Source organism: Rana temporaria, chromosome 13 (assembly GCF_905171775.1).
Source record: "Rana temporaria chromosome 13, aRanTem1.1, whole genome shotgun sequence".
NCBI lineage: Eukaryota > Metazoa > Chordata > Amphibia > Anura > Ranidae > Rana > Rana temporaria.
This window is the reverse complement of record NC_053501.1, coordinates 43,529,297-43,554,750: the sequence shown is the minus strand read 5'-3', so window position 1 is coordinate 43,554,750 and position 25,454 is coordinate 43,529,297. Positions and strand designations below refer to the sequence as shown.

Below are 25,454 nucleotides of genomic sequence, written 5' to 3'. Positions count from 1 at the left end.
AAAGAGCAATACTATTTATTCAATGTATTTTCATATGACTCAACATGTGTATATGTACCAATAAATATTGATTTTCTTTTTATTACCATAAAGCCGTGTGCTTCGTTTAAAGCGGAAGTAAACCCATCAATTTAACAGTTTCAAAAAGCAGTTACATTCCTGGCATGCCGGAAATGCTAACTGTCAAATTGGTTGTGCTCTCAACCAAACTGTCAAACCATCCAATGGCTGGTGTCATAACTGATCACATGTGCAGCATCATGGCAGTTGAAGATTAAACAGAGGCCAAGATGGCAGCTTCCTTGCCTGAAAATTATAGGAGGGTTTACTTCCACTTTAAAGTCCCAAACTTCCCCTCTGTTTTGGAAACGTTTGTTATTGTATTTGGAAATGGCTCAATAATTTGAAACAGAGAACGACATCTAATTATTGGCCTGTTTCTGGTGAGTCTACAGCTGGTCATAGATAAGTAGAATTTCAAATGAAAATTCATAGGAAATGTCATACAAAAATTTTCAGAATATTCAAATGTCGTTTGAAAGATTTTATTTGCTTTTAACATTCAATTTTGGAATGAATGGGCTTTATCTAATAAAAACCACATACACTGTTAGAAATATGTTCATTCGAGAAAAGGTTTTCCATCCTGCTCCTTCAAATTTTCTTCTCACTGCAGTTGAAAATGAATGTCGATTTGACCCACTACCTTAAGGTTGGCAATACAGCAATCATTTATTTTCGTTCAACCCATTGGATGTGATCAGATTCCTCCATTCACACACTGGATGTGGATAGGGGAATCACTCCCATTGTGCTATTGTGCTATTGGACAGCAAGGAGACTTCCCCACTCTCAGAATACTCTAATCAGTGCTGCCTGCTATATCCGGCGGCTCTGATCATTTGGGGAAAACCCAGCAGTTTGGATGTACAGAAGTCAATCGATAGATTGACTTTTGTATACCCAGCATGCTCATACATGGATTTAAATTCAGCTGGTCCCTGCTATAAAGGCTGAATTTTGATCAATATATGAACGCCCTTAAGCCAGCCATACATGGATTGAAATTTGCAAAGTTCAGCAGGGACCGGCCAAATTTCAATACATGTATAGGCAGACTGACCGTCAGGGCTGTCTTAATGAGAGGGCACATCTGGGCACTGCCCAGGGGTCCCAGCTGCATGGGGGGCCCCTGCACTTCCCCAAAGCTGCTGATCCTTGAGCCCACACTGCCCGGGAATTGGGGGCCCCATGATGGCACAGAGAGTAATGTATACACAGGGGAAACAGACTGGCAGTGCTGTGCAGAATGATACTTATTATTTCACAGCCAGCAGGGAGGGGGAGAGTCGGTGCGCCAGTGATGCTCTGACCCCGCCCCATGCAGTTTGAATGCTCGGGACTTGAAGGAAGGGATATAGAGAGGCCACAGTGTAGAGGGTATCAGGGATGTAGTGGGGTCACAATACAAGGGTATCTTATGATATATGGTTACAGTTCTGGGGAGAATATCTAGGGTGTAGAGGGGTCAGAGTGCTGGGAGGGGGGATATCTGGGGTGTAGAGGGGTCAGAGTGCTGGGGGGGGATATCTGGGGTGTAGAGGGGTCAGAGTGCTGGGGGGATATCTGTGGTGTAGAGGGGGTCAGAGTGCTGGGGGGATATCTGGGGTGTAGAGGGGCCAGAGTACTGGGAGGGATATATGGGGCGTAGAGGGGGGTCAGAGTGCTGGGGGGATATCTGGGATGTAGAGGGGTCAGAGTGCTGGGAGGATATCTGGGGTGTAGAGGGGTCAGAGTGCTGGGAGGGATATATGGGGCGTAGAGGGGGTCAGAGTGCTGGGGGGATATCTGGGTTGTAGAGTGGTCAGAGTGCTGGGGGGATATCTGGGGTGTAGAGGGGTCAGAGTGCTGGCGGGATATCTGGGGCGTTTCTTTGCTGTTGTAAGGGGTTAGCTCGGTAGCGGGGTGTGTGACCCCTTGGATGGGTTCACTACACACTGAATTTATACAGACAGGCAGTCGAAGATGGTTGAAAACAAAGATTTTGGTTTATTCTAACATCTTGCTGGAAACAAGTGCAAGCATCCAAACAGCATAAACAAAATCAAACATAAAATAAATCCTGGCCACTTGGGGCATCTACCTTCCACAAAGGAACCCATCTATGGAGTCTAGCACAGCCTAGTGCTGGGCAGACACTGCTGGTCATACAGCAGAAAAACAATAGTCTTTTGATTTTTATCACACAGAAAAATCAATCCTCCTCACCTCCTCAGAAGACTTTCAGTACGCTGCTCTCCTTACTCACAAAGCCTCAGGATGCAGCAAATCAGTGGTAATCCTCTGGATTACTTATAGAGGCCTTAACTGCCTCATTCTGAACAGCTGAAGTCTTCTAACGCCCTTATACCTTTTCTGGCTACATTTGCAGCCAACACCTAATAACAATTGGTGTATTGTCTAAACAAGGCAGAAATGTATCTCCCATCTGTGACAACACCCACAGATTTACCTGACTTCCTGTCACACTGTACAGAATGATTGTTCATGTAGTTAATGTTGAGCTCCACCCAAAAGGGGAAGCTCTGCTTGTCTGCCTCCTACCTACTTGATGTCTGTTTACCTGCGCTGTCTCCATTGTAGGGGCCCCAGAGCATTACTTTGCCCAGGGGCCCATGATGCTATTAAGATGGCCCTGCTGACCATACCTAAGTTGATCCATCATTTGGATTGGTTACAACAACCAGCCTGTAGGATTTTTCTGCATGCGATTACTGCCAGTGGCTATGGCCGCTAGCAGTAATCATTGTATTTTGTTGACCAGGAAGGTTTCCCATGCCCCCTGCTGGCAGAACACAATAGCACTGCAGGAGGCATTTACCCATCAACACTGAATGTGTTGATGGGAAAATCAAGCGATTTTCCTTCCTTCTACTCATAATGGAAGGAAAGAAAATCAAGTAATTGATGGCCTGCCTTAAGCCTAGTACACACGGGCCAAATGTCAGGCAGCATCAGCCGGTTCAATAGAAACCGTCTGACATTCGGCCCGTGTGTACTTCTGTCGGCCATTTAACTAGCTTCTGTCATAGGGGCAAGACCAAAACAGATTTCTCAGTATGTGGCTGAGAGCGCTGACCGATGTGTTCTGGCAGAGGAAGGGAGGGAAGGGGGGTGTCCCCCTGTCAGAGCACAATAGCACAGCAGGGGAGTTCGCTGTACTAACATTGGATTGTTAGTACAACGGCTCCTCTCGAGCTGCCAGTTTTTTTTTTTCGATCAGCCCCGTTGGTGAACGGAAAAAAAAACTTCTAGTGTGTACTAGGCTTTAGTCTCTTTATTTTGGACCTCTATTATATATTTTAAGAAGATTGTAATTGTAGCTATAGAATGGGGATTACTGTATGATTGCATCTCAGAGACACTATTTCATCACAAACATACATAAACTATATACCACAGACACATTTGTCAGCCATTGTGGGCTTCATCTGACAATGGAATGGATTTACTAATCATTAACTATAGTGAGTCAGACTGAAGAAAAGACTCCTGTACAGCAACTAAACATGAAGTCATTCAAAGCAGGAAACAGGTACAAATGTGTCACGGAACAAAAGCCTCTCTCATAACACGCCCAAACACATGGCACCAGACATGGACAGACAGTTGTTCTGTTGACAAATGCAGACATATTGATAGATGTTGCTATACTATATTTTAGTAATGATGACAGGGATAGTAGAACATGTGATCTGATGGCAAGTAGTGGTAAAACATATTCAAAAGGAAAAACCTGTTTTCAAGTCATTTTAATGGTCATCTTCTTCTTTTATTTAAAAGTGAACTTCAGCTAATACTTTTGACTTGCTTTTAGGTAGAGCAGGGAAGGGTGAGAGTTTATGTGAGGTAGGGGAAATCAACGACAGAAGACGTTAAAAACCAGCAATAGAGGGATTGATATTCAGCCAGTTGAGCAGGACAGGCTGAATTTTTATTCATCTATGGGCAGGCTGGTTGCACTGAAGTCAATCTATTGGTCGACTTCAGTACAACCAGCCTGTTGTTTTTTTTTTTCATATGATTACTGCCACTGGCTATAGATGGCAGCAGTAAACATGGCAGCAGTAAACATTATGGGCCAGATTCAGAGAGAACTTACGCCGACGTATCTGTTGATACGCCGCGTAAGTTCTAGGATGCGCCGTCGTATCTATGTGCCGTATTCACAGTACAAGATACGCCTGAATTTTGGCTTCCTACGACCGACGTAAGTCTCCTACGCCGTCGTATCTTGGGTGCATATTTACGCTGGCCGCTAGGGGCGCTTCCATTGATTTACGTGTTGAATATGTAAATGAGCAAGATACGCCGATTCACGTACGTACTTACGCTCGTCGCAGTAATCTACGCCGTTTACGTAAGTCGTACGTCCGCCGTAAGTTTACCCCTCATAAAGCAGGGGTAAGTCATGTTAAGGTATGGACGTCAGAAACGTCGGAACAGCCGTTTAAGTAAGGCCTCGTACACACGACCGAGAAACTCAACGGGCGAAACACATCGTTTTGCTCGTCGAATTCCTTGTGAAGCCGTCGAGAAACTCGACAAGCCAATTTTCTCCATTCCTGTCAAGGAAATAGAGAACATGCTTTCTTTTTGGCTTGTCGAGTTTCTCGACAGTTTCCTCGACGAAAATGTACACACGACCGGTTTCCTCGGCAAAAAAATATCTCCCAGCAAGTTTCTTGCTGGTTTTTGCCGAGAAACTCGGTCGTGTGTACGAGGCCTGAGCCGTACGTGAATGGGGCTGGGCGTAGGTTACGTTCACGTCATACGCATTGAGCCGTCGTATGTTAGGGAGTATATGCAACGTGATTCTGAGCATGCGCGCGCATGCGCCGTTCGTACGGCCATGCATTTACATGGGGTCACGATTCATTTTAATACAACACGCCCACTACCTGCCTACTTTGAATTAGGCGGGCTTACGCCGGCCTATTTACGTTACGCTGGCCTAAATATGGGAGCAAGTGCTTTGTGAATACTTAGCTTGCCTCTCAATGTTACGTCAGCGTAGCGCATGTGAGATGCGCTACGCCGGCACAAAGATACGACAATGTACCTGAATCTGGCCCTATATGCTTACAACGAAGAAACCTCCCACTGTCAGGACACAATAGAAAAAAGAAGAATTACCCTATCAACACTGACTGCGTTGATGGGGGAATCAAGCCATGGTTGAAGGAAAGAAAACTACATAACACAGCAGCCAAAAAAGTTGTACTTTTGCCCACTTACAAAGAAATGAAGGGTCTACACTAGGAGTCACGCTGATTGTAGAGCAGTCTTCTTAGACTTCACCCTTTGCTAAGACTTTACAAACAATTGAATGCAAAGTTTACCTGCAAGTCATTTTTGCCATTTTATAGTCTACTGTATAACTTGTTTTTATATATTCACTAATTCTCTTTAAATATACTTACTTGTAGATTCTGCCTCTAGGGGCTGTTGTAGATCAAATCGTGGAATTATTGCAAAACAGCTCCTGAAATTACAGGAAAACCTACAAAAGTCTATTGTTGTCAAACAATCTAAACAAAATGAAGCAATTTCAGTTAAAGATAGGAAGAGTAGAGAATATTCACTGCACAACACTATTAAACAAAAGGTACAGCCTGCATACTTACTAAACAAATACAGCTGTATTGTGTACAATATATTTATAAACTATATACAGAAATACTCTCCTTTAAATCATTAAAGTGGATGTAAACCATAACTTAATTGCATTTAGTTTCCCAAAACAGGATATATCATAAACAACTGTGGGGTAGATTCACGTACCTTTTACGGCGGCGTATCTGGTATCTCCAGATACGCCGGCGTAATTTGAAATCCGCGCCCACGTATCGTTACGCCGATTCTCAAAGGCAGATACTCTTAAAAAATAGGCTTCCTCCACCGACGTAACTTGATTGCGGCGGCGTAGATATGTGTGCAATATAACGTTGGCCGCTAGGGGCGCTTCCGTTGTTGTCGGCGTAGAATATGCTAGTTACCTAGATACGCCGATTCACAAATGTACTTACGCCCGGCGCAATTTATTTACGTGTTTACGTTAGGCTTTTTCGGCGTAAGGTTGTTCCTGCTATTAGGAGGCGCAGCCAATGTTAAGTATGGACGTCGTTCCCGCTTCGAAATTTACGTTGTTTGCGTAAGTCGTTCGCGAATAGGGCTGGACGTAATTTACGTTCACGTCGAAACCAATACGTTGTTGCGCCGTACTTGGGAGCAATGCACACTGGGATATGTACACGGACGGCACGTCAATCACGTCAGGTCATCATATATTTACATAAAACACGCCCCCCCTTCCACATTTGAATTACGCGGGCTTACGCCGGCCCCATTTACGATACGCCGCCGCAACTTACGGAAGCAAGTGCTTTGTGAATACAGCACTTGCTCCTGTAAGTTACGGCGGCGTAGCGTAAATACGATACGCTGCGCCGCCATATCATTGCGCGCCCCTACCTGAATCTACCCCTGTCTTTTTTGTAGATGCAATACTTCTTTTCACTTTTTTTACTTACTTGGTTGCATCTCTTGTGTGTATGGTGTCACCCTAGGACAGGCAGTGTATTACCGGTGGGATCCCCTGGTGAAAGTAAAGAAAAACAAGCCTGAAAAAAGGAAACTAATGCTGCCACCACTGGTAAGCAGCAAAAAAAAATACTTACTTTTGGTTTTAAAAAAATAGTACATGTTAAAGATTATTTGAGATTCTGGTTAGGTTTCGGTATACTTTAACACCCACCAATATTTTATCTATCTTAAGAATGTATTAAAAAAAATAAAAAAATAAAAATAAAAGTATATATACTATATATATACTGTTTGAGAGGAGCTGACCTGTTTTAATCAACTGGAAGAGCAAAAATTAAGTTTCTGCCTGTTAATAAATGATATTGTTGACTTCACAGAGATCTATTATTTTCAGAATCACTAAGTATGGTTGTTGGTCTGGTAATCAGGAGCCAATTTCAGGCAAAGCTAACCTTTTAAAATGTTTCTGCTCTACATTAGACACACACACATCCATCTATGCCCAAAAGATCAAAGATACATTTTCATGTTGACATACTGTAGATGAAAAGGGAAACTCTTGGCTTGGTTAAATAAACTTTACATTTTGTTGTTTTTAAAAAAGAGTAGCAAAGGTATACTCAAAAGGTTCAACAAATGTCTCAGACGTGATTATTAAACCCTTTTTATTTGTTTAAAACTAGACACTATAAGAGCTTCCTGCCAAAATTAGCCTAATTATAAATTGTTAACCAAACTGGCATTTTTATTCAAAACATTGTGGAAAAAATGGGCATTTCCTTGCCTTGCTGAACATATACTAATTATAACTGTCAGTATGAAGTAAGAATAAAATATATATTAGGGCTGTGGAAATTAACCATTAATTCCTCGATTAATCGTTAATTTTTTTGATCGATCAAAATTCTTTTGATTGGTACCTCTCCGCCAGCTTCTGGGCCTTCAGGGAGTTCCATCGGAGATCCGGTGACGTCACGGACACCGGCGGGGCTTGCCGTGTCCATCTGAAGGGCTCCTTTGCTGTGCCTTCATATCTGCATGCCGGCGGGACTTTACTATCTGACACACGCAAGGGCTGTTACACGTCCCTCTATCACTTCCCTCTATCAACCTGGGATTCTGCAGCCATCCACTGAGAGTTGTGATAGTTCCCTTCACGGGACATCTACATGCCGACGGACTGATGTTAACCTCTCCTCATCTGGATTCAGCAGTGGTATCGATGTACACATTTTTATACCAGTATCATACTTAGCTACATGTTTTTATGACTGCTTTTGCTACCGTTTGGTATTACTCGCACCATTTTTACAGTTTATGCAGCTACATCGATTTTATCTCCAGTGCAATATTTATTTTTATACCTACTTGAAGACTATAAAAGTTTTAATGTTATTTCCATCTAGCGCTGCCTTTGTGTGGTTTTTGTATCCTGCTATCCATTTTCCCAGTGGTTGGTAGCTGCACTGGGAATCGGCCTGCAAGGAGATCAGCTAAAAGTAGTTGGATCTGTATGTGCGTTATAATTAATCAAAATTAGTCGATTAATCAATAAAAAAGAATTGAGTAATCAAACACAACAATTTTAATCAGTAACAGCCCTAATATATATATAAAATGCATTTGTATGTATACATGTATGGGATTGGCGTCACCTAAATAGTATTGATTTATTGATTTATATAACTCAAGGCATAAGCAATCAGAGTCCAACCTAAGAGCCAGTCTGGCTCTAGTGCAATGCATGATCTTGTCAGTCTAACACTGGGAACTTGCTAACAAGAGAAGAAGATAAAGCAGGGGAGGACTGACCAAGGGCCCCATGCCACTAGGGGGCCCCATCAGGGTTGCCAACCTCAGTAAAACCAATCTGTCCCTAAAATGTCCCACACCGACATCCTTTTTGTCTAAAAATCCCAAGATTATAGTTGCCCCACTTCTCCAGTACCTTCTCAGTGTGTGTATGTATACTGTGGGTGTGTGTGTACTATGTGTCTGTATGTGTATTCTGTGTGTATGTATACTGTGTGTGTATATTGTGTGTCTGTGTGTATACTGTATGTGTGTATATACTGTGTGACCCCATAATCTATTGCCTGGGGGCCCCATAATCTCTTATTGCCTGGGGGCCCCATAATCTCTTATTGCCCGGGGGCCTTATAATCTCTTATTCCCCGGGGGCCCCATTATCTCTTATTTCCCGGGGGCCCCATAATCTCTTTATGCCCATGGGCCCCATAATCTAATATTGCCCAGGGGCCCCATAATCTCCTATTGCCCGGGGGCCCCATGAGTTGTTAGTCCGCCCCTGAGATAGAGTGAACAAAGTCAGGAACTTAACAGCAGACCACCTCACAGTCCAGTCAATAGGCTGGGGTGGGTCCGTGGTCCGTGGTCAAGATACAATGAATTGCAAGCCAAGCAGGTATGCTTGCTGGCTGGCATATTTACAACTAGTGTACTAATACATGCAAATTGTGTTCCTCCTATATTTGTTGGAACCTAGAAATGAAAAAAAAATCCTGGGTGTGGTTTGAAAATAGTTTTGCAATTTTTGCTTGGCGTTCAAAGTTCACCAATTTTATGGAAAACATAAACCTATGGCAGAAGCAAACCCAAACCTCTACTGTCATCTACCGCTTACTTTAATTCTCCTAATAGCGATTCCCAGTGTTTCGCTCCTGCAGCCTGCTGAAGATAACCAAAGTCAATCTTTTCAAGGAGCTACAAACAGCCAACCTATAAAAGAGAGTGCTAGAAACATGTTGCCTTTTGAGGTGGGTATTTGTAGCTTGCATAGCATTTTACAGCACACACATGGTCTCTTGCAGAGGCCTAGCGACTGCCATAATTTAAGCTAGATTTGCAGTTAATGGTAAAGTATAGCGTATTTCCAAAGAACAATGTTTACCTTAAAGCTGAACTCCAGGATAAGCATGTCTAAATACAAAGGCAATACAGGAGGCATGTGTATTCATACTTAAATCTCAATGTGCTTTGTTTAATTCTTCCATCCACCTCCTCCTGTAGTTTTCTACAGATCACCAGCTCTGTAGGCATGATTTATTAAAAAGATATACTGTGTTAGAACCTAAATGGGTATCTAAAGTGAACATAGGGTAGGGTGAAAGTAGTGAGCCTAATTCCCCGATCTTCCAACTGTTCACCATTGTATACACTTCACACTACAACACAAAAATAGTACTTTTTTTAACTTCAAACGTATTTATCCAAGTTACAAATTTATCCTTAACCATATCCTAACCCTTGACCCTAAAGCAATAGCACATCTGTGATTTTTAGTTGCTTAATAGTGCAACTAAAATATAGTAACATTAGCAGTATGAACACATAGCGTCACAGAGAGACAGTTTTTTCATCTGTTTAGTGGTAAATAGCTACTCCTTGTGGTTAAACATTAGTAATGTTAATATTGCAAATGAGAAAACAGTGTAGCTCTAGCATTAAAGTCAAAATAATGGCTAAAGGTTAACCATAAAGTGAACTTATTTTTGGTCTAAGTACGGCTAAGCAAAAGATTCAGTTTGATGGCATCCCCACCTGAGGCTTATATTTACCAGCCTTTGCCAATTCTCCTCCATTTAGCCACTGAGAATGAAGAAGAGTATCCAGTACTTCCAGGTATGGGGGAGGAAGACATGAGACTGCTTTGCATCCAACCTGACAGCAATGGTGCTCGGAAATTCGCCACAGATGCACTTTGCACCTCATAGAGCAGAAAGAGTCCTCTGCCCCATGTAAGTTCCAAGTTAAAAATTGTCCTCTCTTCAATCCCAGTCACCAAAGCAGAAGAGAACCAAAAAGAAGTTGTATATGCAGCTGGGCAAGCAAAAGTTTATTTAAAATTTAGTACACACGGTCAGACCTTTGTCCGAGAAAAATCACATCGGAATTCCGACAAAATTCCATCGGAGTAAAAGAGAACATGTTATCTATCTAAACTCCGACGGAATTCCTCAGAATTTCCGATGGAAATAATCCGATGGGGCATACACACGGTCGGAATTTCCGATGGAAAAAGTTTGTCTGACTTTTTCTATCGGAAATTCTGATTGTGTGTACGGAGCATAACCCCAAAATCTAAAAACATAAACTGACCCCTTACCCAAACAGCAACATTCTTATCTTAACCTACCCTTGGCCAGAATATACCCCTAAACTTAACCCTTGATCTATAACTTGCACCTACTCCTAAACCTAACCTTTCAACCCTATAAAGCTGCATTCCAACCAGAACCTATCATTCTTAGATTTAGAAATGTACTAAATTCTAAATAGCCTCAGGGACAACAGAAAATGAGGGGATATCCAAGTGTAGACAGTTGTGATGACATCTGCCGAAGGTAGGATTGCTCTTCACCTGGGGGATTGCTACTGACAATCTTAGTTATACAAATAAACATTTAATACAAGGTGCACCCATGACAAAGTATTCTCAACCCAGAAAGCAAGAATAACTTGCCACAAATTTGTGGCAGTGTTGAATTGTAAGTCTGTTAACTTGCTGCACATTTTCAATGACAAGTTGTACACTTGCAGAGCACTTGAAGCACAAGTTCTAGTTTACACTTTTCCAATTTGTAGCAAATTGGCGTGGCAAGTCTCTAGCAAGAGCAAAGTTGCAGTGGTGAGTCTACAGCAAGTCTACAGCATGAAAATTCAGCCACAGTGACCCCTGTGGTGGGATGACTATTACGCAACATAACTGAACCAGAACTTGCAGCAGCCTTGCAGAATGTTTGCAAAGAAAGTTGATCTGGAGTCACGCAATGCAGACTTGCCGCAATTGTGCAACAAACTTGTGAAGCCTGGCAAGTCTAGCAATAGCTTAGCAAGTTATTTTCAAACTTGCAGCACAATTCCTGGCTATCTAGGAAAGCATTAAAAAGAGAGAGAGAGAGAGAGAGAGAGAGAGAGAGAGAGAGAGAGAGAGAGAGAGAAATTTAAAGCTCTTTTCTTTCAGACCCCCATATCTTATTCAGACTGTGGATTTAGATATAAGAAAGAAGGGGAGAGAGCAGGATGAATCACCACTTATCCACTTGTGTGTGCAAATTGGAGTTTGAGCTATAGGAATCTTTAACAACAAGTGAGGCTACCCTGGAGAACATATGAAAAGTACCAAGATCTCCACTGTTGGGTACAAATAAAAACAAAAAATAGTCTTATATAATCCTTTATAATAATCAAAATAAAAACAAAATAAAGTTATATTTTAGTCCTGACCATAAAAATAGAAAATAATGGCTTTGAGTAATCATACTTTGAAGTGGCTGTAAAGGCTAAAAAAAAAATGTTTTTACTATAATGCATTCAGCATTCTCTAGACTAAGTGAGAGCAGGGTGAGCCATTTGCTCCTGCTGATGTCAATTAAATCCAGTGATGAAGAGGAAGAGAGGAGTTGGTCGGGCAGAGCCACACTGTGTGTGCCAATAGATGCACACAGTGCAGCTCAGGATCAAGCCTGCTCAATTGCACCCATAGGAATCGGTTTGCTATGGGGGCATTGTAACGCAGGAGGAGCCAGGAACGCCGGTGGTAGATATACAACACACAAATAAAAATATATAAAGATGATTTCAACGCTGCAATTACCTTTATATATTGAAAAACGATAGAGATGGTATTTGCTATTTTGAGGTTTGAGGATTTTAAATAAATCTCTGTCTTCTTTCCAGTGATCCTAATACCTGTGTAGCAAAGTTTTGTGTTCTCAACACAGAAAATACAAAAGTAATACACAACAGCACATTTACACAATTATCTAAGATTCTCTATGGTTGTGGGCATGTTTTAATTCATAATATATGGCATTATTACTCGCTCTTTTGCATAATGCCACTTTTGCATTTTAGATTTAATGGTGCTTTTAACAAATCGAACCTGTCAGGTTACCTTTACTTGGCATGCACATAATACCTGGCGAGCTATGTGAGCTGGCAGAGTGTCAAGGCTTTCCAAGTCCTATACTCAGGGTGTGACTTTGACAATGAAACACTCACTCAAATGATGGATTTCAATGTTGGGAATATACAAAAGTATAACATTGCCAGTATTATCATTTCCATGCTGTATTTGATTATTTGCTATTTAGTGAAATATTCTAAATCACTAAAAGAAAATATCTGAAGAAATGATTGCATGTATCTTATATTAATAATGTTTGAAGCCTTCTGTATGTAAAATGTTTTAGTTTTTTTTGGTCCGAAAACGACTTCTATATTCTGACTGGTGTTAGCAGTAACTTTCTATAAAGTGTCTGGAATACAGTAGCACAAAAATATTCATGCCAAATGCAGATAAAATACTTTTAAATGCTAACACTTTTTTTTAATGAAAGGAGTGTGGCTAATACATTATTTCATACTTATGATGGAGATTAGAGTAGGGCTACATATGGGAGTCCGCAGAACTTTTTTCAGGGGGGCATCATTTTAGGGTCACCCATGCGCCACCCCTTTTCAACAATGTCATTATCACATTGTCATGGTCAGAGATTGCATGCGCAGTACAGTCCCTAGGATAAGTAATGGATAATGGCCGACAGGCCCTCTTACTAGACCCAGCGAAACTACAGCAGTGATTCCTCCAGATGGACGATCGCTCACTCTGGGTTCCCCCGGGGGTGATTCTGGTCAGTAGTGTAGCATGTCTGTACCCTGGTAGTGGCTCATCCTTTCTCTCTCTGGTGGTGCTGGGAAGCGTGGCTCTCTCTGGTGGCGTTGGGTAGCATGGCTCTCAGTGGCGCTGGGTAGCGTGGCTCTCTCTGGTACGCTGGCTAGCGTAGCTCTCTCTGGTGGCGCTGCGTAGTGTGGCTCTCTCTTTCTGGTGGCGCTGCGTAGCGTGGCTCTCTCTGGTAGCGCTGCATAGCGTGACTCTTTCTGGTGGCGCTGGGTAGCACGGCTGGGTAGCGTGACTCTCTCTAATGACGCTGCGTAGCGTGGCTCTCTCTGGTGGCACTGGGTAGTTTGGCTCTCTCTCTGGCTTCCGCCCATCACATGCCTCTTTCTTTGTCCTGTAGCGCTCACTCCCTCAGCTTTTTTCAAGGTTGCAGTCTCTCAATCTCTCTCTTGATCGAGCTGTAGCCTCCTTCCTGTGGAAAATGGGGTCACCAATCTTTGGGACTACATGTCCCATGATGCTCTCCTCTCCTAGTCTCCTTTGACTGGCCCTCAGTTATGTCCAATAGGGAAGGAACGGAGCAGGCAGGAAGTTGGGCGGGGAACCTAGTGAGAGCCGCCGTCTCTTCTCCCTGACAGGAGAAAGGGGGGGCGAGCGGGGGAAACCTCTGACAGCCCGCAGCTTGCTTTTGTACTGACACAGTGCCGCCAAGTTCTCCACTAGACTGAGCAGGGAAATGAGCCCGCAGTCACTCTAGACTGATAGGGAGGCTTGACAGCACCTTGATGGTGTCACCCAGCTGGCTGCCCGCACCCCCATAACGATGCCACTGTGCTGAATGTGCCTGATCCAATCCCTGATTCTGGGGGGACACTGGACCCCCCCTTGCCCCTACCTGTGGACGCCTATGGGGCTACAGTGGCCAAGGGTGAATCTTGACCTGGAGCTGTGGATTTTGGTATGCTTTTAACACTTTTTTTTATTGTTAGCTTAAGATAGAGCAAAATAAGGTTACAGACTTAATTTGTTTTTTTACTACTGTCTTTGTTGCCTTTTACTTCCTGTCTATTTAATAAGAATTAGACAAGACAATAAGTAAAGGGATTTTGTAAGGAAAGCACAATTGAAAGATCAGTATTTATTACTGTAATGCAGTCAGGCTCCATATACAATAACTATAGTCTTCAATCTTTCATATACTAAGTGCTGCTGCCAGAGTTTAAATACCCAGGGTTAGCAGCATGCTGGGGAGCGGGACCACTAGTTTCTCACACAACACAGCAGTCTCGAGGAATCAAACACTTCTTTGCACACTGCTCCCAACAACACATGTTTTCACCCTCAAAATTATTTTCAGATTTCAGGGAAACCCTTCTAAAATCAATTTATTGGTGGCCCATTGGAATAATACCCTTTACATTGGTGATCAGTTGGAAGAATGCCCCCTTACATTAATGGTCAAAATGCCACCCTACTGAAAAAACATTGGTCTCCAGAACAACATATTCAAAGTGGAGCTGGGAACTTTTAGACTTGCATGTTTACACAGATGAAGAAAAACTTCAAACTAGCTCAATAGATCAGGCAAAGCAGCTCCCAGACACCAAGGCTTTCATTGTGATGCACCTGACAGATGTTATACCATAGAAATACAGAAAGAAATGTCAGACCAAAAGTGCATCAAAGATTCCAAGATAGTTTTAGTTGTTGGTTAAAAAAATTATTTAAAAATAGCCATCACATTTTGGGGCAACATCACTCTCCCCTCATCAGAGCTCAACACAGGATACAACTTGGATGGCCTCACATATCTATGTTAGAACCAATATTACACTTTCCGCATTGAAGAACAACATTAAAGCAGCCGCTGAACAGAAATCATTAGAGTAATGCTGCTGGCTCTGCCAAGTGGCTTTGCACCCTAAATTATACAGACACCATCAAATGGGATGTCAATCAGCCACAGTTCAAGGAAATCCCTACCCAAATAAGCTTTTGCTAGACTTGCTAGTCTTCACAAGTTTGTTGCACAGTTGCAGCAAGACCACATTGCAGGACTCCATCAACTTTCTTTTGCAAACATTCTACAAGTCTGCTGCAAGTTCTGGTTCAGTTATGTTGTGCAAATGTCATCCCACCACAGGGGTCACTGTGACTTGCAGAGCTCTTGCTGTAGATTCACCACTGCAACTTTGCTCTTGCTAGAGACTTGCCATGCAACAAAAGTGTCAACTAGAACTTGTGCTTCAAGTTCTCTGAAAGTGTACAACTTGCCAGTGAAAATGTGCAGCAAGTTATCAAGACTTACAATTCAACACTTCCACACATTTTTCACTAGTTATCCTTGCTATCTGAGTAACAACCTCTGGAAGAACCCTAGCTGAAAATGTCTCCCCTGAATTGCATTTGTTGTTTTGAAAATCTAGTATAAAGTAAAAGTATTGTCGAAAAAGGGAATTTAGGTTTACCCAATTATGCTTTGCCTGGTAAAGGGGTTGTAAACCTTCCTGTTTTTTCATCTTAATGTATCCTATGCATTAAGGTGAAAAAACATCCAATGATTACAGGCCCCCCAGCCCACCGGTTTACTTACCTGAGCCCTTGAAAGTCCCGCGTTGAGAATGCACTGGATCTCAGCCCTGTCTTCTCGGCTCTTCATTGGATAGATTGATAGCAGCGCAGCCATTGGCTCCCGCTGCTGTCAATCAAATTCAACAATGTGCGTGCCGGGGGTGGGGGCCGAGTCTGGTACTCGTGTCTATGGATGCAAATGCAGGACTCTGGATTGCGCCCACAAGGTAACCCCCTTGGGAAAGCGATTCCCAGAGGGGTAATCTTAGGCAGGGATTAGCCGAGACAGCCGCCGAGGGACCCCAGAAGATCTGGATCGTGGCCACTCTGTGCAAAACGGGCTGCACAGTGGAGGTAAGTATGACATGTTTGTTATTTTATTTTATTTTTTAATTCGAACCTTTACAACCCATTTAAGTCTTCATAACCCACATAACTGGGTGTGTGGAAGGGCCCTGTCCTTCATCTACAGTACATGCTTTCTGGTAAAATGTGACTCTCTTTCTTATCTCAGAAAGTTGGGAGGTATAATATCCTCCATCAGAATCTTTTTGGATTCCATATTTACCGGAGCATTAGATGTGAAGATTCTAGTGGAAACTGTAGCACGTAAAGTGAGAGAATATAGAAGATTTTGGCCAGCAGAAAGGTATGTTTAATATTTTTTCTATTAAAGAAGCTTTGCAGACAAACCCTTTGTGAGGAGGATTCCTCAACCACTACTGGAAAACTGTCCCGATGTATGCATGTATTTATTAAGCTGGCTATTTATTGTTCAGTTTTTTATTTCAGCCAGCCGGCTAAATGAAAAAACTGAACTGATTACCCCATCCACAAATTTGAGGTGGATCCAGGAATCCTCCTGGATGTGTCATTGTGTTCTGACAGGGGGACTCTCCAAACTTCAGAATACACTGATCACCGCTGCAGCTGATTGACTGTATGGACTGATTGAAGCAGAATTTTACAACAAGCCCATATATGCCACCAACAATGTATGCCGTGCTGTACATAATGTACCTTCAAATCAGTACTTGCCAGTAAGGAACTTACAATCTAAGGCCACTTAGCCTGCATATACATGAAAAACTATCAGTTTAGCAGGTACCGGCTGACTTTTGGCCCATGTGTGCAGCTCTCTGTCCGACAGAAGCCAATGTCACAACCGACTCATGTAGAACGAGCATGCTGGAAAATCAGAATCCAATCAGTGCAGCACTGATCAGTGTGTTCTGGCGAGAGTGGGTCGGGGGTGCAGTCCCCCTGTCAGAACAAAATATCTCAACAAGGAGATCGCTGCACTAACTTCAGATGTGTTAGATCGGCGATCTTCAAATTAGATTGAAAAATAAATTATAGTGTGTACCCTGCCTAACTCAGGTATACATACATACTAATAAACAGTCAATTAACCTACCAGCATGCCTTTGGAGAATAGGAGGAAACGTACGTAAAGACAGGGAGGACATGCAAGCTCCATGCAGATGGCGTTCTGAGCAGTATATGGAAGTTCTGCAAGGCAGTAGTGCTAACCACTAACCCACGTTGCTGCTTACTAGCTGACTTCAAAGCTACTGTTATGCCGCGTACACACGATCGGAAATTCCGACAAGAAAACCGTGGATTTTTTCTGACGGAATGGGGCTGGACATCATTTACGTTCACGTCGAAACCAATGACGTCTTTGCGGCGTACTTTGGAGCAATGCACACTGGGAAATTCCACGGATGGCGCATGCACCGTTCCACAAAAACATCAATCACGTCGGGTCACAGTAGTTTTGCATAAAACACACCCCGCTGATCCAAATTTGAATTAGGCGGGCTTACGCCGGCCGATTTACGCTATGCCGCCGCAACTTACGGAGCAAGTGCTTTGAGAATACAGAACTTGCCCGTGTAAGTTGCGGAGGCGTAACATAAATCAGATACGTTACGCCCGCACAATTTTACGCGGCTCTACGTGAATCCGGGCCTATATGTGTGCGTGGAAACATAGGCTAATACGCAGGGGTGTTTAGAGGCAGGAAAGAAAACACCAAACACCCCTAAGTGCATCAGGAAAAATGTCCAGTGTGCATGTGGTCTTACTGATTAGCAAGTCTCACTTTAGGACTGCATACATCAAGATTAACAGGTTAGCTGTCTGTTAAGAATTGTTAATTTACCCATTTTTTATGTTTTTCATGAATACAGCTTTAGTATTGTGTAATTGGCCAGTAAATGTAGCAGATTTACATTAAAGGGAATCACTCAAAAAAAAGAGCCCTTGGACAACCATAATTTAACTAATTAAAGTAATATAATTTAATAGAGCCAATCAATATACAGATTAATATTACAAAGTGATACTGAACTCACTCTGAGTACTCCAAATAAATATCTGTCCTGTTAGTACAGAGAGCAGCATCTGCAGTTTCCTGCTGTAGAATGAGAGATTTAAAAACGGAATAAAAGGAATTACAGCTGATATTTTTGCACTTCTTGTTATTCAGCAATGGCGGAACTCATTTAAAATGTAATGGTGATTCGTGCATTACTTTAGTCTGCCTCAACATGATCCTGGTTTACGTGTGACAGCTTTTCTTTAAATAACAGGTAAAGTCTTCTAGCTTTTATTCAGATGTGGTTGGATACCCAGTGAATTGTGAACAGTCGGAAGAAGACCCCCAAAGTCTTGGGGTGGCCATACAAGCTTCGATGTTATTATCCGATTGATGTAAAAATTTGATAAAAACAGTCAAATTGGCTATTAATTGAAAAGCCAAACTTCCCATCTGATCAATTTAGACTCGATTTAGAGTTTGATTAAACTGAGTTGGTCAGCCGTAGCCAAAATGTGTCGATTGGCAGCACAAATATGCTTTTGACGTGAATCCAATTGTTATTTGATCAATCAGATAGCATGGTGGAAATAGGGTCATGATTGATACTGTATGATCTTATCTTCCAACTATCAATTGAATTCCACTGCCCTGTGTGTGGCATTTTGTTTGATTGGGTTGTCAGCTTTATAAATGTATTATTTGCGTGTATAGCCACTATTATACAAAGCAGCAGATGATGGGCCTCAAGAAGAAAGCACAAGGAAGTTGCTCCTAAGGCCCCTTTCACACGGACGGCTGTTCTACCGCAATTAAAAGCATATCCCCGCCAATACCAGGCACTGTGTTTGGTATAAATCACGAGGGGGAACGCCACGCCAAATTTTAAATAAAAAAACGGCATGGGTTCCCCCTCCAAGGGTATACCAGGCCCTTGAGTCTGGTATGGATTTAAAGGGGAACCCCTTCACCAAAAAAAAACGGCGTGCGGGTCCCCCCAAAAGCCATACCAGACCCTTATCCGAGCATGCAGCCCAGCCAGTCAGGAAAGGGGGTGGGGACGAGCGAGCGCCCCCCCTCCTGAACCATACAAGGCCGCATGCCCTCAACATGGGGGGGTGGGTGCTTTGGGGCAGGGGGGCGCCCTGTGATTGGTTGTCGGGGTCTGCGGACGGGGGGCTTATCATAATCCGGGAGCCCCCTTTCATAAGGGAGCCCCCAGATCCTGGCCCCCTACCCTATGTGAAAGAGTATGGGGTACATCGTACCCCTACCCATTCACTTGGGGGAAAATGTGTCAAGAAAAAAAACACATTACACAGGTTTTTAAAGTCATTTATTAGGCAGCTCCGGGGGTCTTCTTCCAACTTTGGGGGTCTTCTTCCGACTTCTCCGCTCTCTGGTTCTTTCTGCCTTCTGCTGGGCTCCTCCTCTATCTCCTTTCAGCTCTTTTACTAGCTGTGGCCCGGTCTTCTCCCTTCTTCCGACTTCGGGGGTCTTCTTCCGACTTCGGGGGTCTTCTTCCGACTTCTCCACTCTCTTCTCCCGCTCTCCGGTTCTTTCTTCCTTCTGCCAGGCTCCTCCGCTATCTTCTTCCAGCTCTTTTACTGGTGGTGGCCCGGTCTTCTCTTCTTCCAACTTCAGGGGTCTTCTTCCGACTTCTTCCGCTCTCTGGTTCTTTCTGCCTTCTGACGGGCACCTCCGCTATCTTCTTCCAGCTCTTTTACTAGCAGCGGCTCTATCTGCACCAAACCGCATGTAACCAAACCGCAGCTAAATGCAGTGTGTGAATGGGGCAATAAGAAAGCATTGTGTGCTTTTAGCTGCGCTAGATAGCTTGAGAATCCGCAGGCTAAAAGACAGGGACTGTAGAACCCGGTAAGTAAAACGACTCTTCGTGGCACCCTAGGTCTGAACAAGCATTTTACCCATGCAGTGTAAGGGCAGCCTGATGTACACCTGTTTTTAAGTCTCATTTATGTATTTGCATTTCAAAAAAGCAAATTTTATAAAATGCAGTTTTTATGTGGTGCACCATCGCAATGAGATGACTGTATGTGAACGAGGCTTTAGCATTCCACAATGTTGATAACTTCTTCATGTAAGGTAAATATATTGTATTTATAATGCCTTTTTAAAGGGATTATACACACAAATGTCACCCTTCTCAGTATTTTGTTCATGTAAAAGGTTTTAATAACTTTCCTGTCCTATGTGCCACCAACACCCTAATAAGGATGCATTATACTCTTAAATGACAGAGCTCAGTGGTGAAATTTCACATCGAAACGAATACTCTATCTTATACAAGGAAATTAAAAATGTTGGTAGCACATGATTGGAAGACGAAAGTCATCAGAGCTTCACCTAAATCATTAAGCTCCGGGAACAATTCCCTTGCAAAGTGTACTTCTCTTGCAAGGGGAACAATCAGTAGTAAGCAGGTAAGTAGTCCTTTTAACCATTTTTAATAAGATTACTAACACGTCAGATGTTGAACTGGTGGAGCCAGTTTTTAACTTATTCATATCTACACTGATATGTACTGATATGTTATTTAGCTTACACCAGAACTAGTCTAATGCCGCGTACACACGATCGGTCAAACTGATGAGAACGGTCTGATGGACCGTTTTCATCAGACCAAACCGATCGTGTGTGGGCCCCATCGGTTATTTATCCATAGGTTAAAAAAAAGCAATGTTGTTTTAAATTTAACCGATGGATACCTAACCGATAGAAAAAAAAATGATTGTAGGCACGTCCATCGGTTAAAAATCCACACATGCTCAGAATCAAGTCGACGCATGCTTGGAAGCATTGAACTTCGTTTTTTCAGCACGTCGTTGTGTTTTACGTCAGCACGTTCTGACACGATCGTTTTTAACTGATGGTGTGTAGGCACGAATGACCATCAGTCAGCTTCATCGGTTGACCGATGAGAACGGTCCATCAGACCGTTCTCATCGGATGGACCGATCGTGTGTACACGGCATTAGTGTTTATGGTTGGGGCATTAAATGGTGACAGGGAATAATATAAATGGTTCCATGTACCCTGCACAGGCCTGTGTACTTCCCAACACTTTTATGATTAATATGATGCTATAGCTGGGGCAATTTTTTCAAACACGTGGCTGACTTCCAAACTCAAAAAAACAAAATGTTACCAAATTTTATTTTGGTTTCCACCAATTGCCTGACATAGCAACTAGCCTGGAGCAACAGGCATTATAGGAAAAGTCACATATATGTCAAATACTTAAAGTCCAACTCCAGGATATTAGCAACCCTCTCTGCCCCCTTGAATGAATTTTTGGTTTTTGAAAAAAAAATATCCAAATCCCATTTTACTTACCTGAAACCATGTTCACATTACTATCCTTCTCTCTACTTCATTTTACTCCCTGGGGCCCTTCTTCGGGTGTTGACATCACTGTCTGCAGGATGTGGACTTCTCCTATTTATGTGGGCAACACTTCCAGTGCCCAGGTCTTCTGTTATAGTCTCCAGAGGTAGTAGAACTCATGGGGGTAGTGAGGGGACCAGTGCCAATAAGATAATTAGAATGAAAAATGTCTGGTCCCCAGGGCAGGAGATTAGCTTGGCGCATATAGGAAACTTTGACTTTGATCCATTACACTGTGGAATGGCTTAGCAAGAGATGTTTGGGATCAAGACTCAAGAGTAAGGTAATTGAGGCACAATGCACTTTTTCATTTTTTCCCTGGTATTGGGCTTTAACCTTCCTTTGAATAGTACTTCTATGACAAGCTTTAATCAGTGCGTTGATAATAGTTCTATTTAAAGTAAAACTGGACCCAACATGACAAATGTAATATTTTACAGCTATTTTAAGTCATTAAATGTGGTAGCTGCATTCATTATTTTCTGCAAATGCAAATGCAAAAAAAAACTGTTGACCCTGTCAGAAACCTTGTGTCCTTGTAACTTCCAGTGGACTTGACCAGGGCCGGCCTTAGGTGTTCAAGCGCCCTGTGCAAGCTAATCCTGTGGCGCCCTCCATCTTCACCCCTTGCCCCCTGGTCACCTAAACTGACTTACCTTTCGGTGGACGGTGCGGCTTTGCATTTAAAAATGGCACTGCCCGGCGCTTAGACGCCACTGCGCATGCGCCGTCTGCCCGAGAATAGCCAAGCATTTTCTGTCTTTCCCGTGCAGTGGCGGCGCATGCGCAGTGTGCCTGTCGGGGCCGGCAGCAGACATTTTTTTCAGGTGCCGCAACCGATGCATTGCACTTCACCCAGTCCCAGGGCAGGGGGACCTGGCAGCGCGCAGGGAGACCTGGCAGCGCCTGCTGCTGTGACTCATAGGAGTCAGACTCCTGTGATGATCATGTGAGTAACTGACTGCGACTCACATTCTGCAAGCTGTGATGGCCGCATGGCGCCCCTGTTGCCCATGGCACCCTATGCGGCCGCACAGCTCGCACACCCCAAAGGCCAGCCCTGGACTTGACTGAAACCTTAAACAATGCTATAATCTTATCAACTTTCTCAGCTAGCTCTCCTGCACTGCAAAGAAACTCCTCTCTATGTTCTGGAGATCAGGTGAAAGAGGAGTTTTTTGTAGTCCACATCAGAAGAGCAGCCTAGGTGCTTCCATAGATACAATACAGTGCATAAGAAATGTCAACCTAGTCTGAGAAAAGAACCCAATGAGGCCACCACACCTAAGAACTGGTAGTCTGCAATATGTTGTTTTAGGGCAGTGGTCTCAAAGTACCGACCCGCGGGCCATTTGCGGCCCGCGGACCAGTTATAAATGGCCCGCAGGCAGGGTGGAAGTGAGGGGAGCAAAAAAAAATATATATATTTTTTTTTTTTTTTTAGCTGGCGCCATCTGGTGGTGAGCCGTTGGTATTACAAGTTATTACCACCAGATGTGTGAGCTGGCGCCATCTGGTGGTGGCCGTTGGTATTACAAGTTAAGCATTACAAGTTAAACAGCAATTCTAATGTCATTTTACACTATTTTCACTGCCATCTTCTTCCCTCTAATTAGAACCCCTAAACATTATATATATTTTTTATCCTAACACCCTAGAGAATAAAATAGCGATCGTTGCAATACTTTCTGTTACGCCGTATTTGCGCAGCGGTCTTACAAGCGCACTTTTTTGGGAAAAAATTACACTTTTTTTAATTAAAAAATAAGACAGTAAAGTTATCCCCATTTTTTTTAATATTATGAAAGATAATGTTACGCCGAGTAAATTCATACCCAACATGTCACGCTTCAAAATTGTGTCCGCTTGTGGAATGCCGACAAACTTTTTTACCCTTTAAAATCTTCATAGGCGACGATTAAAAAAATCTACAGGTTGCATGTTTTAAGTTACAGAGGAGGTCCAGGGCTAGAATTATTGCTCTCACTCTACCAATCGCGGCGATACCTCACATGTGTGGTTTGAACACCGTTTACATATGCGGGCACTGCTCGCGTATGTGTTCGCTTCTGCGCGCAAGCTCGTCGGGACGGGGTGCGTTTTCTGGCTCCTAACTTTTTTAGCTGGCTCCTAGATTCCAAGCAAATTTGTCAAACCCTGTCTTACACCAGTGCTGGGGGTAATAATGCGCTCGCTGACACCAGTGCTGGTGGTAATAATGCGCTCGCTGACACCAGTACTGTTGTTTTTGAAGTTTGAAAGTTTGCATGCGGCCCCCCATGGCATATGAAAACTTGTCTTGTGGCCCTCAGGTAATTTAAGTTTGAGACCCCTGTTTTAGGGTTTAGATATGCTTCAAGTTTCACATTTTTTTGTATAATAAAAAATGTATCACATTAGAATACTTTCTACATTACATTAGAATAATATTATGTAGCACACTAAAGCAATACTCTTTTTTTTTTTTTTTAAGTTTTTATTGTAAGATGCAATTTTTATTCTACTCTGTGTTCACTTCAAATATTCAATAAGGTCTAAAGGGAAATAATAATAGTAAAAAAAAAAACTATTTCCACTGCACTGAGTAATTGAAAGTGTACACATGCTAGGGTGAAAACAACTCCTTTAGAAAATCTTCAACTGCACTGCTGTGGATCAGAATGTTGCACTTCAGGGTTTGAAGAGACCTGTATCATTTAGAAATTGCAGATCCCAGTGTCCTCCAGTGGAGGGGAGGGGTCCTCTTGTGTTTGGGTGGCATGGATTTTACCAGACCTGGCACCACATGATTGACAGAGTGTTCAACTGTTTTGAGACCTGAGAGTGGATTGTGTGGGGTCAGAAGCTATTGAAGGAAATTCTCTTCAGCCTCAGGGAACTGAATACTGCTTAAGACAATGGGGAGATGGAGAAATGGGGCCTGATTTACTAAAGCTGAACTCACACTGACGAAGATCACTTTCCCTTGCCAGCAAAATTACGCTATTTTATTTTATTTTATTTTATATGTACCTCACTGCACATACAGTATGCATTTGCAGGGCTTGACTTATCCATGTTTTATGTGCAATCTCTAAAATGATTAATTCAAAAATAAACATTTAACGTATGGTATCATCTGAAAAAACACATATATTTAAAATTATATTATTTACAGGTTAGCAGTAAAATATAAAATAAATATGGTGAATAAATACATGAATATTATTTTATATTAAATATATATATATATATATATATATATATATATATATATATATATATATATATATATATATATATATATATATATATATATATATATATATATATATATATATATATATATTGTAATAACTGAAAATAATAATAGCATTAGTCAGTATTAACCACCAAAAAATAATCTAATTGCTACCTAATTGCTATTGTTACCTATTTATTTTATTTGAATGTCTGCTGCCTGCTATCTCAAGTTTTTTTTTTTTTTTTTTTTTTTTACACTGTTCAGGTTTTTATTTACTGACCACTATTCATAAAAGGTGAACTTTCCAAAAGCTTGCTAGTGATGGTCAGGTGCAAACATAGGAGCACACACATATTTCCATGTTCATGAAATAAAAAGGCTGGCACACATATAGACAGCTGTGATGTGGGACACAGACAATGCTCAGGTTTTCTGACTGATATGAACATATTATCATGGGCATGCATAGGGTTATAACATGACATCATGCATTTAACAGACATTAAGTCACATATTAATAAAGGAGTGAATGTGACTTTCACTAAACATTCATGGGTGGGGAATGAAACAATGTCTATTAAAACAACTACACCTGTGTTTGGTGAATGTTTAATAATTGATGTAGAAATATACCTTTAAGTGTTTAATATCATAATTAATATGTTATTGTTGAAAACATT

At 42.3% G+C, this 25,454-nt stretch overlaps 1 long non-coding RNA gene across 1 annotated transcript in view; it reads right to left on the bottom strand.

Moving 5' to 3' along the window:
- The window catches only part of LOC120920835, a 46,740-nt gene that overhangs the window by 19,185 nt on the left and 2,101 nt on the right, over positions 1–25,454 (bottom strand). Inside the window, exons 2-3 of the long non-coding RNA XR_005744785.1 lie at positions 6,594–6,658; positions 5,484–5,545 (exon numbers count right to left, since the gene is read on the bottom strand). This is a non-coding gene — a long non-coding RNA (uncharacterized LOC120920835). The remainder of the gene's footprint in view (positions 1–5,483; positions 5,546–6,593; positions 6,659–25,454) is intronic.